Here is an 18829-nt window from a genome sequence, read left to right as displayed (position 1 = left end):
ACAAAAGGTTAAAATCCCCAGCTTTATATGCTTGAAAACAACCATCAAGTCCTCCATTTCACAACATTCTCTTTTCTGGATTAAGCAACTCCAATTATTTTTCTCTTTTCTTGTAAGAACTCATGGCCTATTCTCCTGTCATATTATTTACAAATATCAAACTCTTTAGAGATAAATTTAGGAATAAGAGCTCAGTTGTTGACATTTTTAAGTGGGTGCTTTCAGTGTTAAGTTCACCAGCACAGATCCTAGCTGTGAAGTTGAAGCTGTAAACATAAAATAAGAGCTTATGTCATTTCACACACACACACATATACAGAGGGAGCGAGGGAGGGAGGGGGAGGGAGGGAGGGAGGGAGGGGGAGAGAGAGAGAGAGAGAGAGAGAGAGAGAGAGAGAGAGAGAGAGAGAGATATGGCAGTGGATTGAACTTTACTTAGAGAGTTAATTACCAAGAAAAGTCAGACACAGGCATACTGAAGAGAAAGGAAAAACCTAGAGCCAGGAGGAACTTTGGAGAGCAACTGATTGATCTCATCTTACAGCTGAGAAAATCTGCAGAGATGTTTAATAGATTTTGGAATTGGACGGGGCCTTAGAGATCATCTAGTCTAGTCCCTTAATTTTATAGATGAGGAAACTGAGACCCAGATAGGAAAAAAAAACAACTTGCTTAAACTAAGGAACCAGCCAGCACTTGGACTGTTCAAGAATTCCAACACTGTGTCCAATCAATGCTCTTTTAGCCATGACGTTCTGTGCTAGAGACAAGAGTGAGTGACAGAGTCCAGTCTAGAACCCATGTGCCCTGAATGCTCAATCAGTGCTCTTCTCACTACAGTATACTGCCTGAGTCCAAGAATCTTCTGATCTCATTTGATAGACTTCCCTTTTTCACAAATATATATATATATATACATATGTATATATGTATATACACGTGTGTGTGTGTGTATAATATACACATACATATAGGCTGCTAGGTGGCTTTGGGCTTGGAGTCAGGAAGACCTTAGTTCAACTAAGGCCTCAGATACTTACTAGCTGTGTGACTCTGGATTGACTACTTAACTGCTGTTTGCCTTAATCTACTGGAGAAAGAAAGAAAAACTCTCCAGTGTCTTTGCTAAGAAAAGTCTATGAACAGTTCTGTCATGTGGTGATCCTTTGGGTCACAAAGAGTTGGGCAAGGTCAAATAACTAAACAACAACACACACCCATATGTGTATTTATACACAAATATACATATGTACACATACATATAAAACATGAATATAGATTTTAAAAGTACATACTGTAGGTAACCTATATATGCAACACATATTTTACAAATATAAATTGCAAAATGTTATATATTACATCTAACACATGTTATATAATGCACATACACATAGAAGCACAAACTATCCTAAGCTGTTTTTTATAGTACAAAGCAAAGAGTATTATTCATCTTTTTGTCCTTTATCCAAAGAACTTGTCTTTCTATGTTTGTTTTTGATGGATTACTATTACCAAGAACATTCTGACACCTGCAAATTATCTCCAATCCTGTACAGAAAATAAGGTTTTTGGCAAGCACACTTCCCTTGCCACCATGTCCACATGGTGAACATGTTTGGACTGAAAGTTGGGAGAGAATTTAAAGAATACTCCATCCAAACAATCCATTTTGATGCTTAGAAAACTAGAGCCCTCAGAGGGAGAATAAGCTGATCCTAGAGCAGCCCAAGAAGGTAATAAAAGCATCAGGCTTTGAATCCAGTCATCTTATTCCATGTGGATTATTTTTTCTTTCATTATAGGGAATCTTAATTTTTTTGGTGTTTAACAGACCTCCTTGGCAATCTGGGGAAGCCTATGGCCCCTTCTCAGAATAATGGCTTTATTTTATTTATTATTATTATTATTGCTTTTAGGAGGGGAGAAGGTAGGGCAATTGGAGTTAAGTGACTTGCCCAAGGTCACACGGCTAGTTTTTGTGTTAAGTGTTAGAGGTGGTATTTGAACTCAGATTCTCCTGACTCCAAGGCCGGTGCTCTATTCACTGTACCACCTAGCTTCCCCAATAATGTTTTTTAATAAACAAAATACATAAAAATTAGAAAAGCTATATTGAAATGAAGATGTAATTTTTTTCTCCATTAAAGTTCAAGCACTTTCTTAAAGTTATCCACAGACCCCTTGGGGGTTTGTGGAAGGCCAGGTTGAAAACTCTGGCCTTCAGCAAGCTGATGCCATCCACATTCTTGGAGAGGTTGACTGGAAGGGCAAAGTGTTAAACCTGGAGTCAGGTTGGTTCTGAATTCCAAACTTGACTGTGCTACTTATTAACTGTGTGACCATAGTCATTCACTTAATGTCCCTGAGTTTTCATTTTTCTCATCTGTAAATAGGGAATATCCATAGCTGTAGAACCTTCCTCAATGAGTTATGGCAAGGAGTAAATGAGAGTAAAGCCTGGGCAATCCCCAGAGTGCTATTTAAATACTCACTTTTATTCTCACTTCCCTTATCATCTTGGTTGCCTTTCCCAGTACTTTTAGATCTCTTCGACATAAAGATATATATTAAACAACAATATTAAAATTGCTTTTGTGCACTGGGGACAAAAATTCATTATCTTTCTTGATTGATATTTGAGAGAATCAAACAGCAGAACTTTTTTTTAAAATCCCATTCCCTTTCAGCTGCACTTACATTTGCTTTGTATAATCAGCTGAGTTTATTATCAGAACTATAGGTTTGATTTTGCTTAACACTGACCTTCAAACGCTGAATTTAATAGGCTTGGGGCTTAAAGATCAGTTGTATGAAATAAGCTTTAGGGAAAGTGAAAGCAACATTAAAAAAAATCTGGGGGACTAAAAGACAATGAGAAATTTAGAGGAACCCCCACAGATATGTAAATGCATTCTCTTCTACCATGATAAAGGAGCTCAAAACATTTAATGAATCTTTAGATATCTGTGCCCACAAGATATTTCTCAGTCGGTTTATTCCCAAGTAAATGACATTTCAAAACAAAACAACCCTTCTCAATTCTATTAATAATTTATTTTCTAGAAATCAACTTATTTTAACAAAATAATTTATTCCAGTGGGAGAGGGAGAGGTAGTGGCAGGGATAAGGAGAAAGAGAGGGAGAGGAAGAGAGGGAAAAGAAGACAGCAGAGATTTTAGAGGATATGTGTTCAAGTTTGGACTCTGCTGCCTCCTGGCATACTTAACTCAACTCACTTTATTGAGCCAGAATTGCCTAATTGAGAGTTGGAAGAGAATTTAAAGAACACTCCATTTTGATGCTTAGAAAAACAACAACAGCCACAAAACCCTAGGGCCCTGAGAGGGAGAATAAGCTTATCCTAGAGCAGCACAAATGGGCAATAAAAGCATCAGGCTTTGAATCCAGTCATCTTATTCCACGTGGAGTATTTGTTATAAAATATAAAATATGTATCACCCATGTCACAAGATCGCTCCAAGGAAAATAGCTATTATCATAGAGTACTCTTAATGTTTAGTTGCACAATTCTTTCTGTTATATACTACGTTATCCTCTGGTATTTCAGTTCTCAGGAAGAGCCAGTTAAGGGTTTACTTTCCAACTATCAATTATTAAGTGATTCCTATGAGCCAAGTGCTATTTTAGGAGCTAGGGATATAAATAAAAAAGAAATGATTCCCTGCCCTTAGGGAGTTTACATTTTAATTGGGGAGTCAACATCACCATAAATAGAAACTCTCTACTGTCTCCTCCCTTTTCCCTTCCCTTTCTCTCTCTCTCTCTCTCTCTCTCTCTCTCTCTCTCTCTCTCTCTCTCGCTCTCTGCAATAGCCTCATAAATGCTCTCGGCTACCATCTCTAAATTTACTTCCCACCCCCCCTTTATCCCCTCTCATTCTCTCTCTTACCTCCCTGGTTTTGTGTATTTGCATTAGTGTGTGACACATACACATTTTTACACAAAGGCTAGATGGGAAGTAACTTTAGAGATGGTAGCCGAGAGCATTTATGAGGCTATTGCAAAAGTCCAGGAGACAAGATTAGGACCTGAATTAAGGTTATGGCTGTATGAGGCAAGAGGATATATTTGAGTGATACTATGAATAAGATTTGGCAACTGGATATATAATATATATATCATATTGCCATAGCTCCAGACTTATAAAAATGTTTTTGACCATTATCATGATTATAGATTTGAAATGGGAAGAAATCTTAGAGGTCTTCTAATCCATTCTTCATAGATATGGCGGCAAGGGAGAAAAAAGACTCAAAGTCACTAGTCCAAAGTAATACAAACTATATATATATATGGGGTAAAGAGAGTAGAGGGTTGAGGCTGACACTAACTTGTGAACCTGGGTGACTGAAAATGCCCTTATGATAATGCCCTTAATAGTAATTATTATTTTAATTATATATATTTTATAAAAAATAGTAATAGGGAAATTCAGATGAGGAGTGAGATTAGGAAGAAAAGATAATGAATTCACTTTTGAACATAGCCTGTGAGATTCTAGTTTGAAATATACAGTATGCATTTGGTCATATGAGACTGGAACCCAGATAAGTGATTAGGATGGATTTTAGAATCATGTGCATAAAAATGGGACCCAAGGGAGATAATAAGATCACCAAGTAAGAAAATACAGGAAAGAAAAGAGAACCTAAGACAGAGAACCTTTAGGGAATTGCCAAAGTTAATGAATATAGCATGGATAAATATACAGAAAAAAATGACAGAGAGTTCAGTCAGAAAGGAGGTCAACAGTGACAGACACTGCAGAGAGGTCAGGAAGGATAACTATTGAGAAAAAGCCATTAGATTTGGCAAACAGTAGATCATGGTAAATTTGGAGAAAGTAACCACCGATATTGGAAGCATCAGAATGTAGCCTCAATCTTTTGGTGAATTTTTTTCACCTCAGTGAATATCAATGAAAGATACAAAAGGCAGGGTTTTTCAAGTTTGCTATTAAAGCGCTGTTATACAATTTGAACTTATAGGTGATAGACCAGTGTCAAAAGCAGAGAAAATTTAATTGGTGTGGAGGCAGACAAGATGTGTTAAAACATTACTTACCTTAACACTGATTTAATTATCGCCAACTCTGAATTTTCTCTAAGGCCATAGACAAGAACCTTACTGCTCTAGGCTAATTTTAGCAAACATTTATTTTATTTATCAAAAAAGGGATTGAGATTAAAGAAGTATACAGATCCTGCTCCAAGGTCACTCTACCATAAGGTTAAGGTTAGTACACTGCAAAGCCAGGTGGAAAGGGTGCTGGATTTGTATAAGAGAAGTTGACTTCAGAGTCCTGAGGTCTGCAATATATTGTTTGTATTACTTTGGACTAGTGACTTTGAGTCTTTTTTCTCCCTTTCCCCCTTCATTTGCATTAAATAATTTGGGGTCAGATTTCCTCTGTAATATTTTGTAATTGTCTTGGCATAAACTTATATTCAAACAAAAATCAATCAACAGATTGTCAAGGGTGGAGGAGGAAGTTCACACTTCAGATATGTTGAGGAAGAGTTTTGACATACAGATAGATACAATACAAATTAGTGTGTCACAGTATGCATAAGAGGAAGGGGAAGTACTCTGAGATCAGATGATTGAAAGATCATTTGAGGTAGGGTTTGGGAAGGCTTCATACTGAAAGGAGTATTTTAGTTGGCCCTCACTAGCTGGAAGAATCTTAGTAGTCATCCCCTTCATTCTCAAATGAAGAAGTTTGATTACTTAACCAAGATCACACAGGACTAAGTGACAGAGACAGAATTCAGACCTAGATTGCCCAATTACAAAGCCAGTGATCTTCCCACTAAAGCATCTTGTTCCTTGAAGAGTAGGGAAAATATGAACAGGACAGGCAAGATAGAAGAAAGGTATTCCCAGTGAAATCTTGACAACAGAAGCAAAGAAACAGAGAAACGATGGGATGTATTTGAGTGTCAGAAGGCATAAAAACATCATACGGCATTTCACAAAACAATATAGATGGCTCTGCTCTAATGTTAATAAATCCTTAATGTACTCTACTTTTCATAGTATGAAGCCTTCATATTTTGAACCCATTGTTTCTTAGATCCCTTCCTGTGAAGTTTGAGGCCATTAATGTCTATGTCTATGCCTATGGGCCAAGGGTATCATGGGAATCCCTAAAAGAAGTAATAGAGCCTTTTATAAACCTGAGGGTGATCCACTAGTTACCATCTTGAAATATTTATGCATTTTCTATTGTTTTGAAGACCTGTGAATTTATCAACCATCTGAGTGATCGGTTTACTAGGAAAGAAGAGGGCATAGAAGATATCTTTTTGTTCATTTTGAATTTTGACCACCTGTAACTCATGGTCTAATAAATCTTTAAATGGGCTTCTTATATCTTATACCTCCTATCTCTATAGGCAGAAGCAGATATTATGCCATCTCTTTCATTTTATATGTATTTCCCAAAAGTATGCTTTACCTGTCATTTTATGTGCATCCTTCTACTCTCTCTCATCTTAAACCAGTTTCAGAAGAATGAATTAGATGAGATGCAATCCCCAAACTAGGAAGACCTGGGCTCAGGTCCTACTTTGGTCACTTAGCTGTCATCAGTGAATCAGTTAGCCCCCTAGTGCCCTAGGCAACTCTCAAAGACTTAAAGTAAGAAACGATAAATGCATTTTTATCCATGGAGTTCCCAAAGTGTCAGATTACTAAACAAATGAATTCACAGATCTGGACCAAAACAATGATGATGGCGATGACAACAACATCCAGGAATCATGTAGCATTTGCTTATTAGTGTTATTATAATATCTACTAATTCAAAAAAACTTTATATAGTTCATATGTTGTATTTTTGTTGCTCAACCATTTTTCAATTGTGTCCAACTCTTCACGACCCCATTTAGGGTTTTCTTGGTGAACATACTAGAGTGGTCATTTTTTTTCTCTAGCTCATCTTACAGATGAGTAAACTACGACAAACAGGATTAAGTGACTTGTCCAGGATCACGCAGCTATTGTCTGAGGTAGGATTTGAACCCAGGAAGATGAATCTATCCACTGTACCTTCTAGCTGCTGTTGTATAGGAGTGGTGATATTAGAACTAGTCTATTACATTTCCATTTTATCTGTCAGTCAAGATGTGCAGGTCAATTACTGTGAATTTTCAAAATTTAATGAGGATCTTGTCCAGCTTAAAAAAAATTTACCTTATTTACAAGATTTATGAAGTTTAATTTATAGTCACATTTGTACCCAGCATGTAAAATGTTTCAGCTGAACTCCCTCACCCCTAAATAAAACAAATTCTTGAAAGTCACCATAAAAGTGATTTGGGTTGCATTAGCAGACATATGGTATCTGAATCAAGGGAACAATATACCTCCCTGTGATCTGAGCTGGTCAGATTCCATCTGAGGTAATGTGTTCAGTTCATGGGGCTATACTTTGGCAGATACTGACACTACCAGATGACAGACCAGACTATATAGAGTAACCAATATGATGAGGAATCAGGAGGATACGTCATGTTAGGAACAATAAAAGGTCCTGGGAAGGTGGTACATGGTAGCAATCTTCCAACATGACTTATTTAATACTTCCCCTTTAATATAGCATCCAATCTTATCCTTACAACTACTCTTGGAGGTAGGTTGTACAAAAGGTATCTCCTTTCACAAAGGAGGAAACTGAGGCTCATACAGATAAAATAACTTTTCAAAGGTCACAAAGTGGTATGGACTCAACACAGGCTTTGATCTTTGGATTCCAAGTCCAGTGCTTGCTTTTGTGTCTGTGTTCTACTGGCTTTTAAAAATGTGTAAGTGAATATATATGTATGTGTGCCACCAATGGTCACACATCCAGTGCCAGAGGCAGGATCTTATAGAAATTGAACAAGCATGTGCACAATGTTTACACATATTCATGGAGTTTGTTTATATGTATATGTTAGTACTAAATGCATGTGCAATGTAAATGTGTGAAATATGTTAACTCCAACTTTAAATGTACAACACAGGCTGTCTATGACTCGTAGTCTTAGAAGGTTGTCTGGAGCTCAGAGGAAGTCAATGACAATCAATCCTGTGTTTACAGAGCTGATAAAATATCCCCAGATATTTTTGATTACTAGTCCATCATTCTATCCAATATGCCAGTGATGTCCAACTCAAATAGAAATGGGTGACACTAAACAGAAGATAATGATTCCCATGGGAACATTTTGACTTAGAAAACCACTTAATAACATCTTCTATGTTTTACTATAATTTTATTTATTTTGTTAAATATTTCTCAATTTCATTTTAATCTGATTTGCATCCCACTTGGGGCCCATAGGCAATATTCTTGATGCCTCCACACTATACAATGCTACTTCTTATGTACGTGAATGTCATAATCTCTGTAAATCCTAGTGTGTGTTTATTACAGAAACAAACAGTACAGGCAAAAGCAAAGCTAAGATGAGTTTCAATAGATATTGAAATGGGGACATTCATAGAGAGCCTGGTCAGGTTCACCAGACTTAGTCAGAGATAATTATAAAGTATATCATTGCTGCTCTCTGCTGGTCAAAAGCATTATTCTCTTACATAAAGTTAAACAGAGATGATGCCGATGTTAAGAAGGAGAAGCAGTGAAAATTATTTCTTAGAAATAGATCTACCACACGCCACAAATTCAGTTAGGATAATTACATCAACTACAAGACACAGTTTTTCCTACACACACACACACACACACACACACAAATAAATATGTGTGTATATATATACAGACATATGGAGAGAGAGACAGAGACAGAGAGAGACAGAGAGAGACAGAGAGAGAGAGAGAGAGAGAGAGAGAGAGAGAGTTAGTTGTGCACTAGTCTATCTAGTTTATGCAGAATTCTATTATTCAGAACTCTTGAGTAACTGTTACACCTGTTTTCCCAGTACTATGATAACTTATTTAACTTATATTTATAAAGATAATAGTGAAATTATTCCTGATTCATTTATGAAATGATTAAATCTTTTGCATATTTTTGCATATTTGATAATAATCTTACAACAAAGCATAGTGGGAAGAACATTTGATTAAGCTTCAGGAAAACTGAGTCTGATTTTGAGATCTGAAAGATATTAGCTCTATGCCCTTGAAATAGTCCCTGAAAATCTATGGGCCTCAGTTTATTCACATGTAAAATAGGTTTAATAATACTTATGTTGCCTCATTCAAAGAGACTTTATGAGGATGATGCATTGTCTATCATCAAGGTGTACAAATGGTGGTTATTAATTTCATTATTATACCTACATCAATTTCTCAGAAACTTGAATATTTGTTTATCCATGGTCTTGCTCATTCCAAAAGGGCTCATCACTATCTTGACCACTGTGAGTGAATATTTTGGTCATAATTATTATTGAAGATGAAAAGGGTAGAGAGTATTGGGTACAAAGCCAGCCTCAGAGCGAGGTAAGCCTGGGTTCAAATTCTGCCTCTGATATCTACAAAGGTATGTGACCATGAACAAGTAAATTAAGTTCTAAATGTCCCAGGCAATTCTCTACAACTAAAAGTTATAGAGGACTTGTAGATCTGTATCAGTTGAGGAATTTTTAACAAATTGAAAAACAAATCTCAGAGATAATAATAATAGCCAACATTTATAAAGTGCATTAAGTTTTATAAAGCACTTTACACAATATCTTTTTACAGCAACCTGTGAAGGAGGTACTTTAGCATTATATTCTGGAAAATCATCAGAATCTGTAGTGCTTTTCAGATGTCTATGCCCTAGCCAGACTCTTATCCTTCTGTCATCTCCATCCTCTAGAATACCCTGAATTTGGAACTTTCTATCCTAGAAGAGAAACTTTCATTCTCATTGCTTCCAGGAAATTCCTTTTCTTTGACTTCTATGGTGAACAACAATCAGATCCAGTTGGAGAGGAGCCATTCTTTCCCCCTAAAATACCTGGAGCTTCCTGACCCCAACTATTGCCTTGAGAAAGTGAAGATGGATTTGGAGTCCCAGGAATAGCTTGGGTTAAGGTTGTACAAAGTCCTGGGAATAGTCTCTCTTGAAAGGCCTGGATATTTCTCCTCCTAATATCATATGTGGGCCATGATACCTGAGGTTCCCTAATAATATTTCTGGTTGTATCCCTTCCCTAATCTTTCCAGTCCCACTTTGGAGGTGGTAGTCCTTTCCGTGTGTGTGTGTGTGTGTGTGTGTGTGTGTGGGTGTGTGTGTGTGTGTGTGTGTGTGTGTGTGTGTGTGTGTGTGTGTGTGTGTGTGGGTGTGAGTGGGTGTGTGTGGGTGTGGGTCCATAGTGCTGGCTGCCTTCTTACGGAGGTATCAGCCCTAGTCTCAGCAGGGAAAGTCAGTTAATTGTCTCACATTAATACCCTTTCCTTGTTATACCTTTCTTTCTCTCAGTATTCCCTTGGTTGTTTCCACTAAGGGCACATGCCCTTCCCTTGAATGAAAAGGTCTATTGTTTTCAGTATTGAAGGGACCACCTTTATTGCCTAGGTTCAGCAATAGATTCCAACATACAGGTATAATTATTACCATTTTATAGATGAGGAAACTGAAGATCAGTGAGAAAAAAGTTTAAGAGATTTGTTTGTCATCAGACAGCTACTAAAAATCATGCCAAAGTTTCAAACCCTAGCCTGAGAGAACAGCTTGAAAGTTAGGGCTTGTGCTGTGCTTTATTAGAAGGAATATTGATGTCAATGACATCACAGAGCCTGGAAGCACTGGGAGTATTTGAATAATCAGAACTTACCATTCTCTTACTGAGCATTATTTGCTGGATAGAAATTTGAAAGGTATTATCTAAAAAAACAAAACAAAACCCAAGCAAACAAACAAAAATACCCCAGCAAAAACCTTGCTATTTCATCTTATATTTAAAGTGTGTTTGCTAGATAACACAATTCATAGTTTCCTGAAGCCTTCATCAATTGGTTTTGTGTCTCAAAATGACCTCATGCCTGGCATGGTTAATGTCAAATGGTAATAAGACATTCAAGCTTATAACCCAATGACCGAATATTCAACCCAAGGGTTTGTTTATTGAAAAACGCCCCCCCCCAGCCCCCCACACAACCAAAACCAAAACAGGGGACTGTTAGTCCTCATTAAGGAGCATTAGCAAAGGGCAATTTCAAATAAAACAATAACAAGGAATAAAAGAATAAGGGGAGTATAATGTATTGCTCTTTTAAAGCGCTTACATCCCCTAATGAAGATTAAGTCCCTAATGTTTATTTGTTCAGCAATGAAATGATTAGGCTAGTTTTCAGTCAGAAGCTATAAAATGGGACATTATCTGGCTGTCAGAAATCTAAGCTTTCCATCTTATTGATTCTTTCCCTAAATGTCTGGACATGTCACAGGTAGGCCTATTGATATACAGGGGTCTTCCAATCCATACCATAGAAGACAAGTCTGGGTATTCTGGAGACTATTTCCTTGTCTGTAAAATAGGGGTACAGTTTATATTGCCAGTATTACAGTATTGTAAAGCTCAAATGAGATGGCTTATGCAATGATAATTAACATTTATGTCAAATCAGGAAGCATCTTCTATGTCCCATTTAATGTTTAAAAATTATTTCCACACAGCAATGCTAAGAAGTAGGCCCTCCAGACATCATTGCCCCTAATTTTAGAAGAGGAAACAGGTTTTGAGAAATTTGTGACGTGTCTATGATCATACCTAGCTGATAGGTGTCTGAGGTAGAATTTGAACTCATATCTTTTGACTCCCAGTTAAAGTATGATACCCATTAAATCTCATGATTATACACATTATTTATTTAAAAAGTTCTTATTAACGAATAACACATTAAGTTCCTACTCTGATGCCACATAACAACATAGAAATAACCCAGAGTATTGGCTGCAAGGCATTGAATTTTTGCAACCACAGTAACTCACCCAGACTACCTAAGGTTTGCAAAGTATTGGAGCTGCATTGTGTAGAAGAATTACCCCTTCTTAGGAAATTATAGATCCTTAAGGATGAAAACAGAGTCACTGATGAATAGGAGGTAGGGTCAGTCTGCTTTTGTGAATCCAGAACTATATTAGGAGGCTTAGAAAAGGGTCAAGGCTGGTTCTAGAATTTCTCAAAGATTGTTATTTATTGAGCTGCTACTATGTGCTAGGCTTTGTGCTTGACCTGAGGGATGCAAGTACAAAAAAATTAAATAATCCCTGTCTCCATATTTCAGCAATGGTACCTGCAACCTCACACTGTCCCTGGATGCATAAGAGAGAGAAAGAAATAGAAAGAGGAAGGGAGAGGGAAAGAGAAAGATACACACACACAAATGTGTGTATGTTTTAAAAAATGTTTTTATATATTTCTCTATACATAAAAATATGCATATATATATATTCTTATCTGCCAATCACAATATGTGTCTTATGGGTAGAAACTGTTTCATTTTTTATACTTGTATCCCTCAGGCCCAGCACAAAGTCTAGCATATAACAGCAACTCAATAAATAACTTGACTGATTTACTGGGGCACAGAGGGAAATACTAAACAAGCCTGAAAGTTGCCTGGTTGTCTCTGTTCCCTGTTGTTTATGGAGAAGCACTGGATCCTCTGGGTTTTGTTGCTGGGCTGCTTAAGTAGGTAGGCACCATCTGACCAGTCAGTCCTGATATACTAGCAATTAAAACCATCCTTGACTGCCCCAGCAAACGCTGACAGCATAGCCAGTCAGTGGCACTGATAAAGAGAAAGTCTGGCCAACCTGACTCCTAGTACAAAATCACTGGATGTGTTTTGAATAGGAAAGTAAGTCTTTCTGGGTCCCTCAGACCAGATTACATACAGTGATTCCCTATTCTGCATATACCTAGAACTGGCCTGGGGTCCCACAGCAAGGCACTGGTCTCTGCCTTGTTCCAAAAGAACAGTTGGCTTCTGCTGGCCAACAGAGAGCAGCAGTGCTGTACTCTGAGAGCTTCTAATGAGAGCAGAAAGTTAGAGGCCCATGAGTGACACTGCTCCACTGTCTATTCATTGCTCCCTTTTTGCCTCATTTATTGGGGGATATTTTTCCCAGAGGCCTGGTACCAGAAGATCTAGGGCACACTCATTTTTCATTTTTTAATACACCGAATACAGCTACATAACATATTCAAAGGAAGAACTAAGAGGATTCAATCCACTCATTTTCTTTCTGTGAATGTTTTAAACTATTTACATCCCTGGCATACTCTGGGCATTTTGGAAAAATTGATATGGCTCTTGGGTATTCTCTTTATGGAGGGGGAGGAGAGCCTTGAAATAGAAACTGCCATACCTGAAATATCTCACGCTGTTGTGTGGGGGTGGGTGGGGGGAATCATTGGATTTGAAATAAAAACTAAGGGCATGGCCAAGTTTTCTCCTCCTTTTCTGTGGATCCTTCTGTACTTAGCATAATGTCTGACACATACTACATGCTCAATGACTGACTGACTGACTGATATAAACAGGCAGCTTTGGTGTAAAGTAAAAAAACTCTTGGTAATGCCTGTTAATTGACTGACAAGCACAGATATGTGACTGAAAGGTAATAAAAATGGCACCAGATTAGGAATCAATAGACCTAGATTACAATCCAGGCTCTACCACTAACTGGCCACATGGATTGAAAAAATCATTGTCACTTTCTAGACCTCAGTTTCAGCATTTGGAAAATAAGGAATTCAGTCCTTTTTGGTTCATCCCACTTCTATAATTCCTTGATTTTGTAATTTAAGTCTTGTCTCCTTTATTATTTGTGACTTGAAAATAGATGACTCGTCCTGAGCTTTTAGTTTCTTCCTCTGTAAAATGCAAGTCTTAATCATCGTTCTGACTACACATGTTATATAGGGTTGTTGAACGAAGGGTAATGAGTGTAGTAAGTATTTTGTGACACTAACATATTATATCGATTAGGTCATGTTCCATAAACAGATTTCACTTTCTTCTTGCCAAGCTAGACAAAGTTTTCAAACAAAAGAATGTAACACAATTTTCTAATGGCTGGAGTATAAGAAGGCAAGAAAAGTTAATCTTCTACTTACTCTGGTCTAGAACATGAGCAGAACGAAGCACTAGGAAAGACCTTGCAGAAGGTGGGATTGTAACTCAGACTTAAATCAGGGAAGTCATAAGGTAGAGATGGGGCAGGAGAGCATGCCAGGTGTGGAGAAGAGCCAGAGAAATGGCTCAGAGTAGGAAAAGAGAGTACCATGGAGATATGGGTGGTGGTGGTGAGAGAGAGACCAAGGAATCAAGAATGACATCTAGGTTTTGAGCCTGAGTAACTGGGAAGAGGATAGGGCATCAGACAGTAACAGGAAATTTAGGGAAGAAGTGAATGTTTTAGGGAAAAGATAATTATTTTAATTTTGGTCATACTAAGTTTAAGCTAATAGATATTCTGATGGAGATGTCTAATAGGCAGCTAAAAAGTGAAGTTGGAAATCTGGACAAATGTTAGATATGAATAAACAGATAATATAGATAACAGTAAACAGAACTGATAATAATTGGTATATCATGATAATAGAACCAGTGTAAGATGATGAGATCACTAAGGGAGATAATACACACAGAGGAAGCCCAGGAAGGAGCCTTGGGGGACGCCCACAATTATTGGACACGACCTGAATAAAATCCAGCAAAGGAGATAGAGGAGTGGTCAGATAGGTAGGAATAAGAGAAAGCAGTATCCCAAAAACGTTGAAAGAAGAGGATATTTAGGAAAAGGGGGTGACTGACAATGTCAGAGGCTGCACAGGGGACAGGAAGAATGAGGACTGAAAAAAGACCATGAGATCTATCGCGGAAGAGAGATTGCTAACTAGGGAGGGAGACATTTCAGTTGAATGGCGGAGGCAGTAGCCAAAGGATGGAGTTAAGACAGCGTGAGAAGGAAGGTAGTGAATGCAACCATTGTAGGGGACCTCAAGATGTTTAACCAGGTAAGCAAGGAGAGACACCGGATGACAAGTAATGATGATGTATGGATCAAGTGAAGGATTTTTAGGGATATAGGAGACATGAATGGGTGTAGAGGTAGTAGGGAAACAGTCCCTGGACATGAAGAGATTGAAGATTATTGAGAAAGTCAAAAGGATAAGAGGGGACATCTTCTAGAGAAGAAAGGATGAAATCAGATACTTTTGTAAGTGAAAGGATTTGCCTTGGTATGGAGAAAGGTCACTTCTTCATGGGAGACAAGGGTAAAAGAGGAGACTGTAAGTCTGAGGGCCAGTTCCATCGCTAGTTGGGCTGAAGGTGGATGATTTTGGGACATCACAGAAAATCTTAAAGACTCTCTCTCAAGCTAGCAAGAGGTTGAGGTCTGCCTCAGTGGAAGATATGGCAGATATTACAGATCCCTTAAGTATTGAACTATAGTTTGAAAAAAAAGCTATAAACAAAAGTTTGAACTTGGGGAAAAACAGATGCATGTCCCTCTATAATAACATGCTCTCATGGAGTTCTCGGTGTTCCCTTTCTCCATTGTGTATGTCCTAGTATATAACTGTAATAGCTTGAGGAATCTAGCTGCTGAAATCAGAAGGGAATGGATACTTTTTTTGTTTGGATATTCAGTTTTCTTCCTTTGAAAACTCTTCATTTTTTTAATGTATAATAAATAGTTAATATGTTTCAGATCTCTTGGGATCAAGTTTTCTTTTTTAAAAATTCTGATCTTTCTTTTTCAAAAAATAGGTTTTTAAAAAAATGAACAAATGCCAACCACATGGAATGACTTCACTAGGAGCCCTTATTTGGGTATTTCAATAACTCCCCCAGATGATGTACTGTCGCAATCAGAAAATGCAGAGTATTTGCATGAATAGACAACAAGAGAAACATCCAGAAGATAGAAGAGCGGGGCTGAATACATTGTGCCAATGATAGAAAGCAAACCTACCAGCTGGAGAACAAATGAGGCACCCACATGGTTGGCTCAATGAATAACTTGGTTCTGAATGGGCTGAAAAGAAGCTCAGGCCACCTGAAGCTCTAGGGGAGGTGGCTAAATCTCAGCTAGGCAGATTCTGTTTTGTGTTTGTTTAGAAGCTATAAGAATTCCAGAGCTGTGGGCTTCTGGCTAGTGAAATGCAGACTCCCAGCCAAGAGTCTGACAGCTCTCTGGCTCCAGCCCCTTGATAGCAGCAGCTCCTTATGAGATGGGAATTGGGGGGCGAGGGAGGGAAGGGGATGGGTCTTCAATCAGTGCATTTTGGATCTTGTTTATCAGGGACAGGTAAATAGGAATGGTCTCCTATTTGAGTTTGGTGGAGTTAGGGACTGTGTATGTACTGTGTATGTTGTGAAATTTCAGAGACTCCAAAGAGGCCTGTGCCCCACCCTAAAATTATATCCTTCCCTTCCTCTACCCCTAAACATACCTGGAATGTTTTCATGCCTATAGTTTAAAGTTTGTGTCCCCATCAAAATGCAAATTCCTCTGAAAGGTATGATACTCCAAACATTCTGCTTTGCCCATAATAGGTTCTTAACTGCCTTTTTGTGGATTCATCATTCATTTATTCCTTAGGGTAAGTGGACTTTTTGCAGATCCAAGAGGAGAGACAAGGGTTGTCTGAGGGTATAGGTCTAGGTTAACAGAGGAGAAGGAAAGGATATGGGCACAAAATAGGGAAACAAGGGGTCTTATGGGAATATTTTATCCTTCAGAGTTTGCCCAAGACTGATCTGGTCAGAAGACATCCAGTCTCCCATATCTCCTTTCCATGTAGACCACTAAGGAAGCTGTAAAAGGAGTCACCAGGGAATAAGGCTAATACCATGTAATGATCTGGGGATTAAGGAAAGGATTAAACTCTCTTAACATATTTCAAATATAACATAAATGTTTGACTGTTGAACAGAAACCTGGGAATGGTAGCATAAGGATGGATTCAACCAAGTACAGAAATATATTTAGTGCCTTTTAATTTTTGTAAACCTTGACAGATGTAGCTAATAAAGCACATAGAGCATCCAAAAGAACAACAAATATATTCAGTGCTTACTTTGTGCATGTGGTGAGAGGGGAACACACAGGAAAGAATTAGCAGACGTGATCTCGTCTTTGAGAAACTAGCTGGGAGGCAGAATGAAAGAGATATGTGAAATAAAGCCATGCAATGATCAATAACATTTATATCTCACTTTGAGCTTTGTAAAGCACCTTACACATATATTATCTCATTTAATCTTCACAACCACCCTGTAAAATATTATCCCCACTTACAGCTAAAGAAACTGAGGCACACAGAAGTGAAGTGAATTGTCTGGGGTCATGCCACTAGCTAGAAACAGTTTTTAATCTTAGGGTTTTTTTTAAATTCCAAAGTCAGTGTTATATACGTTACACCACTTAGTGAGAGAGCAGGACTTAGAAAGTGAGGCATCTACCTTCACTGAACAAAGATAAAGTACATAAAGGAAAATAAAAGATACAAAATCATCACCTACTAGTGAGGCATAATTTTGCATTATTGTCCCAGGCACAAAATTAAAAAAAAAACTAATAAAAAATTAGTGGTCATGTAGAGCTTTAAAATTTGCAAAGAATTTAACATACGTCGTGTCACTCAGACTTCACAGCAACCCTGTGATGTACATAGGTATTATTGTCCCTCGTTTGCCGCTAAGGAAGTTCAGAGAAATATATTTAGTGAGGCAGTGACTCACTAAACATTGTAGTTTTTATTATTTTTTTAACAAAAGCTTATTGATTGAAGTGGTGTGGTTCTTTGGAGTTAAACCAGACTCAAATTCTGTCTTAGATGCTTACAATGTGACCTTGGGCCGGTCACTAACCCAATACTTATTTTAATCATATATAAAATGAAGTAATTAGACAAGATGTTTCTGAGGTCTCTTCCAATTCTAGTATTCTAGGCCATGCCAAACTTTGACCTGGCTATGAATCCTGCCTCTTCTTTACTACATGTCTTATGTAGGCAAAAATTTACTTCATTCTTCAGGGACTCAGTCTATAAAAGGAGAAGGTTGAATTCCATGGCCACTGAGGTCCCTTTTAGCCCTGAATCTATGACTCTCCTGCTTATCTACTTGCCCAGGGTCACAGAGCTAGCATGTATCAGAAACCAGGCATTGAACTCACGTTTCCTGATACTGGTTCCAGTGCCCGATGCCTATGGCACACTGCAGGATCACTAGTGTGTGAATTTTATGATAGGCTATGACTGAAGATATATGTAGGTTTCTGAAATAGATTATCACATGGTAGTATCACCACACAAATTCTTCTCATCAATAGAAAAGTAAGATAACCTCCAATTTTAAGAAGAAATAACTTCCATCCTCATAATATTTTATAAAATTCTTTTCTACCTATTATTTCTTTTGATATTCACAACCAGCAGGACAGGAGTAATTATTTCCATTTTTCAGGTGAGGACTGTGAGCTGGTATTTTAAAACAAAGATACTGAGTTTAAGTGACATTTCATTACCATGACATCACTTGTATCTGATCCAGCAGCCTGGCTCCTAGCATCAGAATGGTCCCAATGTGTAGGCTGGGAATGTGTTTGGTGATAAATGAGCACTCCATAACCAACAAGATTTACACCAACAAGTGGAAATATTAACACTGGAAAAGTTGAAGCTGTTCCAGTTGCAGGAAACGCATTAAAAATAACTCATGACAGAATGAAAACAAGTTTCTTTTTGCACAGATATTTCAGTTAATAGCTCTCTGATTTTTATCAATGCAGATACTCCTAACAATGTGGAACACACATCTCTTGCACTGGTTTGTAAATCTGC

At 37.8% G+C, this 18829-nt stretch overlaps 1 protein-coding gene across 1 annotated transcript in view; it reads right to left on the bottom strand.

The window, feature by feature from the left end:
* KCNIP4 (potassium voltage-gated channel interacting protein 4) overlaps nt 1-18829 on the bottom strand; it is a 482165-nt gene that overhangs the window by 367346 nt on the left and 95990 nt on the right. The window lies entirely within an intron of this gene.

Source organism: Petaurus breviceps, unplaced genomic scaffold (genome assembly GCF_028583685.1).
Source record: "Petaurus breviceps papuanus isolate PSGF00001 unplaced genomic scaffold, PetGlider_PUasm1.0 140, whole genome shotgun sequence".
NCBI classification, from domain to species: Eukaryota; Metazoa; Chordata; class Mammalia; order Diprotodontia; family Petauridae; genus Petaurus; species Petaurus breviceps.
Note: the sequence above shows the minus strand (reverse complement) of the source record. Positions and strands in the feature narration are given on the sequence as shown.